The sequence below is a fragment of the Rissa tridactyla genome, chromosome 22, assembly GCF_028500815.1.
Source record: "Rissa tridactyla isolate bRisTri1 chromosome 22, bRisTri1.patW.cur.20221130, whole genome shotgun sequence".
NCBI lineage: Eukaryota > Metazoa > Chordata > Aves > Charadriiformes > Laridae > Rissa > Rissa tridactyla.
In genome coordinates, this window is record NC_071487.1 from 4,006,090 (window position 1) to 4,015,308 (window position 9,219).

At 39.3% G+C, this 9,219-nt stretch overlaps 1 long non-coding RNA gene across 1 annotated transcript; it reads left to right on the forward strand.

The window, feature by feature from the left end:
• Positions 1-5,371, forward strand: LOC128900557 (uncharacterized). Its single transcript, XR_008463316.1, has 4 exons — positions 1-152; positions 1,244-1,367; positions 2,182-2,257; positions 5,200-5,371. It is a non-coding gene; the product is annotated as an uncharacterized LOC128900557 (long non-coding RNA).
• Positions 5,372-9,219: the final 3,848 nt, after the last annotated feature.

Sequence of the window (9,219 nt, forward strand, 5' to 3'; positions counted from 1 at the left end):
GATGCCATCCAGAGCTGGCGGTGGGATGGATAGGCTGAGTCATCCTCTGGAGGTACCTTTTCCACCTATTGACCATGGCCCACTGCAGTGACCGCACAAACTTAGACTGTGTGTGGAACCTGAAGATTTGGGGAGAGATCCTGCGCTGGGAGGTAATCTTCACTGAATAAATTAAGTTGCAGCAGAGGCATTTTATATAAAAATGTAGTTCTCTTGGTTAGATTTCCTGATGTGACTAACATTTTGTGAGACTATTTTTGTTGTTAAAGACAAACAGAGAGGAAAAAAGGATACTGATCTTCAATTTTAGTCAAAACCAGTGACAGCAACACCATACACAGACCAGTTATTTTTCATTACCAGTTTTATTTTGGGGTTGGTTTTGGTTTTTTTTTTTGGTAATAGGTTAAAACTTGGTCACACACACTGTCTTCATATTGAAATTTCCCGTGCTGAGAGACAGCCTCAGGTTTTTGATAAGTTTTTGTTAAAATAAGTTGGGTGCTTGATATTATGAGTTTAGCAAAAACTCTGTTTTGATTATAGATCTATACACTTAATTTATTTTTATTTTTTATCTGGGTTTGGGAGAGTGCAGCTTGTTTGGGGCAGGATGGGGACACTGAGAACAGAATCAAGTTGATTTTGGTGCTGTGCTCTTGCTTAAAATGATATGAGGAGTCACTGTCTTTACGTTCAAGTCAATCTTTATCTCAAGTGCTCTCAAAATTAATTTTTCTCAAAGCTATGTTCTGAGCACGTATTAGCAATATTGTGCAATCCCTGCCCGTAATTTCTCTTTTCTTTCCATTCCAGGTAAAAAAAATCTTATTCTTACAGCTGATGCTTGGGCATTATTAACTTTATCCAGAGGCTGAGTTGTCCTTTGTAGCTGCTCTCTGGTGGACTAAAAAAAATACAACCAATCTAAAATGAATTTTAACTGGAATGTATTGTCTTTCTCTTCTGCTTCAAATCTCTTCTCAAAACTCCGCTCTTCAGCTTGCATTCCCTTCTTAATCTCCAGCCTTATGTTACTCAGGGAAACTTGCTGCTTTTGATCATATTCGATTGTTAAACAAAAGGCCAAGTACACAAAAAGTCTCAAGCATCCTGAGAAGTTAACCCAAGGTGACAAGTCGAATGATCAAAGTGCTAACCTCCCCTGTGCTAAAAAAGGAAGGAATGTTCTATTGCTTTCTCTCTTTTTCACTTGCATGATTGCTTCATTTTCCTCCCCTAGGTTGTGATTCATTTCATTGGCAGTCCATACGATTTGTGGTGTGACGCTGGATGTTTAGCTACATCTCTTATCAGTGGAGAGAGAGAGGCCTCACCACAGAGTGACTCATCCCATCCTAAGCCAGGTGAAATCATCTCTTCTCATTGTCTGTAGAGGGAACCTAAAACGAATTTAGACTCCGTATCTAATTTTTAATGAATCTCATTCCTCGTTGAGGTTAATTGTTTGGAGAGGATTCTGTTTGTTTTAAGCTGGGAATCTTGGTTTCTATCTGTGGTTCATGATGATTAGCGACAATGGCAAATGCCCCAGAGTAGCCTATGCAGTAATTAGCATGTTCTTGAATATTGCTTCATTCAGGAACCTCAGTCATTTTAAAGGGAAGAACAGTCGCATAATACACATGTGGGAGAAAAGATTTCCACTTGGGTGGCCGTTTCATCACAGCTCTTGTGACAGAAGTCATTTTAATACTGAGGAGTGAGAAAATACTGACTCTTCATTTGAACTGCCAAAGTGAGGTCTAGGTGGAAAGTGATTTTGTTTTGGAGGAAAGACAAGCTTTTTTTAAAATTTTTAAATCATGCGATGTGACGATGTTATGGTTTTTTCTGCCTTAAAATTAAAGCTGATTGTGGAATAGATGTGAGAGGTAGCATGCAATTTAGGTGGGTTTTAGGAACCTAATAAAAAAAAATAAAAAATAAAGAGCCATGAAAATGAACTGTGCAGCTGATGGAGCACCTATAATGTCTAAACTTTCCTTAGAAAAATCTCCAGAAAATTTACCTGATGTTCTGCTATTGATCTTAATCACTGTTGCCACCATCTTGGTTAAAAGGAATAGAAATATACTTGGATCACAGATCCAGTCAAGAAAAGTGCAGTATGTGTCCCAACTCCTACATCCTCTGAAAGGCCTTTCCTGCTATCTCCAGGGCAGAGCTGATGCATCCAACACCAAGTGCTGCAGCGGAGGTTTGCAGATACGCGCTTAAGAAAAACATAGCACAGGTAAATTAAGTGGTGACAAGAGCAGTAAACAGTTAATCTTTAACTTCACTCTCCCATTCTGCCAAAACCCCTCAAACCAACAATGTATTAATATGTTTAAAAGATTCTGGTTTGCTTTTTCTTTTTTTGAGTGCCTCTTTTCTCTATCTTTTAAACAGCAGCCAGTTTGCTGCAGAGGTCTTCTAAAATGTCTGTTCTAGTGAACATTTGTAGCTTTTGGAGACTGCTAAATGAAAATAATAATATTATAAAATTTCAATCAGCCAAATAGAAGAATGGCTAATGGAAAACTACAGTGAAGGCTGATTAAAGGGTATGTTTTCTTTTGAGGAAGGACATCTTGTCTTCTGCTTGGGAAACTTTGTTGCTTTGGTAGGGTAGCAGCTAATCCTATTTCTTGTGGCATGGTGTAGTCATAACACCATGAGCTTTTGAACTTTGTCTGCTGTATTGGTTGCATTCTTTGTGCTTAGAGTGGGTTTTGGCACACCTCAGCCACGACTCCCTGTCTCCTTTCTTTGTCGTCAGTGACCAGATTCCTTTGTGACACACTACTGATGGCAGTGGCCGTTTGGTGCAAGGCCACTTGAAATATTTTAAGTCTTTCACTCATCACCTACATCCGAGGTGCTGCAAAAGCAAGTCGCTACAGGATTTTATAGTACGCTGCCTGAGGTTAGCAGCATCCTGCTGTTAGACCCCTGGAGCAACAGGTTCCTACATTTTTATTGTCCACACAAATTTAATATTTGAGTTACAGCATTGCAATTCCTTCTACAAACTTTTGTATATAAATTTAACAAAAAATCAGCGAGGATGAGCAGAAAAAACAATGTTGTCAATACTAATGTGATTGGGGTAGAAGTTTTTTGGCGAAAATAAAATCATAGAAAAAAATCTGCTTTCATACAGCAAAAGTGTAGCTGTATGTATATATTCTCATTCAAACAAACACGCGTTTCCTGAATAAGTTATTTCACAGCATCAATGCAGTAATGCTTGTTATAGGATTAGGCTTGTATGTATTCATACTTCCAATTCATTAATTGAAGTATGTTAATAATCTATCTAAAGCCCACTCAAATTAGTCATCTCAGGCATTTTCCTGTAAATACTTCTTTATAAGGGTTTGGTCTTGCTTGGTTGTTTTGGTTTTTTTCTTTTTCTTTTTTTTTTTTTCTTCTCTGTTGAAGCAGCTTTGGGTTGGGTTTTGTGTGTGCATGTCTTTGTTTTGACAATTTAATTCCCAATCATGTTATCAATTTGAGCATAAAAAGATATGTAAAGATAATGTAAGACTAAAAAACCTGAGACAAGTGTGGTTCTGTACAGGTTGATAGAAACCCAAGGGAAGCAATTTTTTCCGTGACTCTTTTCTAAAGCATAACACCCAGGGAAACTTGGAAAGATCATACGCTATAGTGCTAGAATAGAAGTTATTTTAGTAAAAACATTCCGAGAGGTCCATTTTGCAGTATCATAATTGCCAGGGAGAACTTTGACTTGCTTTGTTCAAGGGAATGGCATCCAAACAGAAATTTTCATCATATTTTCCTTATGGAGCCAAAGTCTAAATAAAAGATACTGACAAAAAGAGGGGTATGCATTTTTGCTTAAGGATTAGTCTCATTTTAATCGAATATCCACAGATTCTCATGGAATAATACAAAGCAAAAATAATAATACATACTTAACAGCAATCTATGTCTTCTAGCATAAACCACCTAATTACAAACACTTTAGAAAAATGACAGTTCACACATTTTTACATGTAGGTTTGGGTTAAAAGGGCCCACTACAAAGGAAAAAAAAAAACTGAGATAGATTATGTTATATTGTCATGGTGACCTTTTAAAATTCACTTTACCAGTAGCATGCTGTAGTTTTGACTGCCAGTAAATATGGAAATACAAAAGAGAAAACATGTGCTTTTGTATTTATAGCAATTTTGCCTGTACGGTTCACCTGCTGTCAGGCCAATCTGAGCTTATTGCCACCAGCATTTCATTAACTTTTTTGTTTTTTTATTTTTCGTCCCTTGATATGTAAAATAGAGGATCTGTTGCTTTTAAAACCTTTACCACTTAGGTTTTCTCATACGTGTGTATGCACACCTGTAAGCAAATAATCTTTGGAAAAATAGATGGAAAAATCGCAATGAGGTATGCTCTAAATATCCACTCACATTTACACAGTACTGTACAGAAGAAATTGTATTAATTATCCACCTTGAATATACAGCAGCATCTCAGTTTTATTTCCTGTGTCTGTCTTGTGAATCAAAATGAAAATTACTGGACAGTCCCAAATCTGGGGGATTCCTAAATGTGCCAAAACGAAGTAGGTATAAATCTGACGGTTGCTGCGTAACGCAGGGACAAGCGCCTGCATTTCTGAAGGCTGGATCAAGTCCTGTGACTACCTCAGAGAGATGGAAAGGTATTTCCTAATCTGTCATCGACCGTACCGGAAGGGATCTGATTTTTTTGTTTGTAGGCTGATGCTGGGTGAATGTTGAAGTTCAGCCATTAATTAGACTGTGAGTAAGAATACCACGGGTTCTGTGAATACCCTATCGTGGGTGTAAAATAAAGTTTTCTGCAGCTAAAATGTGGCAATCTGTGGATTTGCCATTAGAAAATCTCACGAATGGTAAAATCCAAAACCAAAAAAATGTTGTTGATAATACCTGCTGTTTGATATAACACACTGCATTCATAAGTCAAAATATTTATCCTTCCGAGATGTTTTTATGAGGCAGAAACAGGGCCTGGTGTACATTTGGAACATTGACCAGTATAGCAGTATTGCTAAAAGGATGTAGTTTATTTCATTTTATTTTTTAAACATATGTATATATACTGGCAAAAGTTCTAATGTAAATGCACTTTTACTAGCAACATTTTTTTTAATTTTTTTTAATTTTTTTTTTGCTGGTATAGCATATTTCTCTCATAACCTGCGCCTCCAGTGGAAATGTAGAGCTCAGCTGGTGAACCCTTTGGCAAACAGGCTTTGAGAGCAGCTCTCTTTAAGGAACAGGCAAAGAGCTTTGTAACATGGCTTTGGCCACCTCAGATTTCTGTTTGGACTATTGTCACCGCTTGAATTTTGCTCAAGGTAAGTCCTTGGGGTAAAGCCATCGGTTGACAACTCCCCACCAATGCAGTTGTATCTGCAGCCTTCCAAACCTCCGTCGGCTGTCTGTACTGTCGGTCTCTCACCGTTGCGAGGTGCATCTCCATTTGTAATGGTCTTCTAAAGGTGAATGCAGCGGTTTTGGCGGTGCGTTTCTTGCTGCACGTAGCTCTGGTTGTGTTCGAAGCCTGCACGGGTCTATCAACCTCAAACTGCGACATGTTGCTCCGTGTTTGGTAAAGGGACACTGCCAACTTGAGTGGTTCTGTGTTTCCATCACAGAATTTGTAGCTACTTTGGTTTCAAGTAGCGTCTAACATCACTGTCTGAAAGAAGTTAATGACACTGTTTTTTTGTTGCTATAAAAATGCACTTTTTACATTTACCTATAGTGTATCCATTATGGGTTGCAGGTTCTTTTCTATGTTGAAAAGATATATAGACATCCATCCATCCGTCCATCCAGGAACATAAAATTTATACACTCATAAAATTTTGTTAAAAATTAAAATATAGTGCATATTTCTTAGAGTGCTCTATCAGAAAGTGCACTTTTTGAAAAATTGTTTCAAAGAAGTTACAAATTGACTTTTGTATTCAAACAAATGACTTCCTTTGTATCTTGAAATGAAATTGGTAATCTGTCCTTTTCACAGCCGAACTCTTAACCTTGCCCTGAAGGAATTGCTTGAAAAAAATATGAAGTTTCATCTTCAGGTCTGATCATTCTGTAGTTTTTCTGAAAATGTCGACACAGTGTCTTTTCTTTGGAAAAAACCCCAAAACAACAAAAAAAACCAAACCCCACATTCTTCTGGTCACTGCTGAGGATCAGGGAGCAGTCTGTGTCTTCAGGTCCCAAGACTAAACATAATCCAGGTTTATCTTCCGTGTGTTCCATACCAGCAGTATTTTCCATGATGTTGTGAACGTTTTTCACTGAAGTGTTTGGTAACTACAGATCCATTAAAGGTTCCTATAGTTGTACTTTTAAAACATTATTAAACTTTCTATCATTTTTATTCATTATATAACTGTGAACTTCCCTTTCAGTGTCCAACTGCATGGCATCCTTTTGTGGAAAGCACAGCAGATGATATTTTATCTGAATGCATAAAAAGGGTCTCAAAGGAAAAATCTAAGTTTAAATATTATCAATGGGAGACAGTGAATTCACATATACTACAACGACATTTGTGATTTTTTTATAATCTGAGCCAAAATTAATTTGATCAGAAGAGTCCTTTGTTAGTTCCTGTGGGTGTGTTTGGTCCGTCTGACAGACCATGTGTGAAAAAGGATGCCCAGCTTTGCAGATCGGGTTAACGCATTGATGTTTGAAAATCTCCCACTGCTGCTTGTGTCTTGGAACAGATGTCTGCTGACTGTTTGGGAAGCTGGGGGCAGCATGCCTTTTCTGGGGCGGTGATATTGGCATAAAACCTTAACTCCAGAAAAAAAAAAACAACCCTGAGGTGCTATTTTTTCCTTGCGGTTTAGAATTCACTTTGCCAATAACAGGTTCATCATGAAATTTCTAGAAAGCCGTGGAGGTCGATGCTTGCTTCGTGCTTATTATTAACATGCCGGTGAGACAGAATGTGGAGTTTTTACCATCTTCAGCTTCAAGGGTTAATGCTGTGGATGCAGTGCTCTGTTTTTCATGCAAAGGTCTCTTCGGTAAATACATCTGTGACAGAAGTGCTCGAGAAAAACTTATCTCAAATGAGGAGTAAAGTTAGAAAGCGTATTTGGTGCTCTTTTGTAGCATTCAGGGAAATAAAGATCTCACCAGTAGCAGTTTTACTCACTGAAAGAAAAAAAAAGAGAAGCTTTATCTGTACAGAGGAGACATCTCTATCTTGAGGAAAATCTTGCTTTGCCAGAATTGTCCTGCAGGGGATGTCAGACCCGAGTGAAGCGGTGGTGATTTCAGATAGCCACGGCTTGCCAGGCTTGCGATATTCCTTAAGTGGTGAAATATGCAGGTAATTCTTCATATGCTGTTATCTGCCAGGGGTTTTACCTGATGCACTTGAGGCAGTTTATGCAAGGTGGCTCTGCTGAAATCGGGAGTTTCCAAATGATTTTGGGCAGATAGTTGTTTCTTAAATTTTCTTCCCTCCTTTTCTCACAGAATCCTCGTGAGTCCAAAATACAAATTTCAGAGTCTCCATACCGCGTCTGCTTCTCTTGGCTGGCTGAGAAGCTGAACCCAGATCCAGTGTCCTGCCTCCACATCTGCAGCGTTCTCCACTGCGGTTTTTCCCAGGCAGGTATGATTATAGATGAGGCCCTCATTACCCAGGGGTGGCAAGTAGGAAATTTCAAACATTTAGCAGCTTTTCTCCCCAATAGGAGGTATTAATAGTGAGTGATTGTCCAGTGTCATGAAATCAATACAAAGACAAGGCATGAAAAACTTTCCTGTCCGTAAGGCTCCTTCTTAAAACCAGACCTTTTTGGTGAGTGTGCGTTGATATGAGAAGATGCTCCTAAGAAGGTTCTGTGGAGGCTGCCATGCCATAGGGGACCCTCTTTCAAATTCTGAGTGCCTTACAAACTGAGACAGAACAAACCAGGAAAAACCCATGGCATTTACTCGTAGGAATGGTTCAGTGTGAGTTAATAAAAGGAACAGGCAATGAATTAACTGAGGCAGTCCAGGCTGGAAGAGGTGCCTAGACTGGTGGACACTTGGTATTTTCAGGAAGAAATATCTACTGGCTATAGAAAGGACGAAAATGCACTCTTTTCATTGCCTGTGTTATTTAATCCCCGGAGCAACGGCTGTTGTAATGTCTGTATGGAGGAAACTGGGTGTGCAGTTTAAAGCAAAATGTCTCAGTGCTGGCCAGCAGCAAGTTAGGGGCAGGGTTTATAATTTAAACAAAAAATATATCTCTTTCTGGGCTGGTGACTAATGGACTACAGGATGCTCTTAACTTACTAAAAGGGAACATGGTATCTATTTGTACTACTTAATAGCTCTCCACAGACCGTTATTGAAACGCACTGGAACCTGTCCTGAAAAGTGCTGTTCTTGGCTTGTTTTGTTTTGTGTTTTTTTTGTTGATTTTTCTTTCTTTTTTTTTTTTTTTAAAGTAAAATGCTTTCAAAAAGTTTAAAGGACTTTGCATCTTGGAGACAGGGGAGGCAGGCTCCGTGATCTTACAGAACTCGCAATAAGATGGCGACAAGGTCTTATACCAAAAGGTCATTTACGTGGGTGACTGCCAGGCTGCGTCCTTCTTCTACTCCATTCATTCCACTACTTCAATTCATGACATACTGGGAAGGAACAGAAAGGCAGAGTCATTTTTAGAAACCGAATTGTAGTAAAAATGTTGTTATTCCTGCTATGTCGAAAAATACGAGTAAGTTTGTCTGTAATCCTCCCCAAAAGTGTATCAGGGACAAAGATAATGTCATTCATAGGTTTAATGGGGTTCATTCTTCCCTAAGGACTTTTCCCGAGTGTATAGGACCGTGAAAAGTTGCTGCAGGGTAACGGCAGCTCTGCAGTGAATGCCTATCTGCACACCTTTACCATGTGGCAAACACCAGGTCATTTATCGAGGGGCAGCTTTTCCCAAGTGCCCCTGCAGCAGCTGCAGTCGTGCCCGGTCCGTGCACGGGGACAAGCTCCAGTGGTTGTGGTTGCGACTGCAGCCGCACGGCGGTGGGGTGAAGGCTTTGTCCCCACCTCTGCAAAGTGGCCGATGCCTCTTTTGCAGTAGGTGAGTGGCGCTGGGCTAAAGAGGTCCTGGGTCTAACCCCGTCTTGCCTTTCCTGTTAGTGGATTGCAAACGCAATGGGATCTA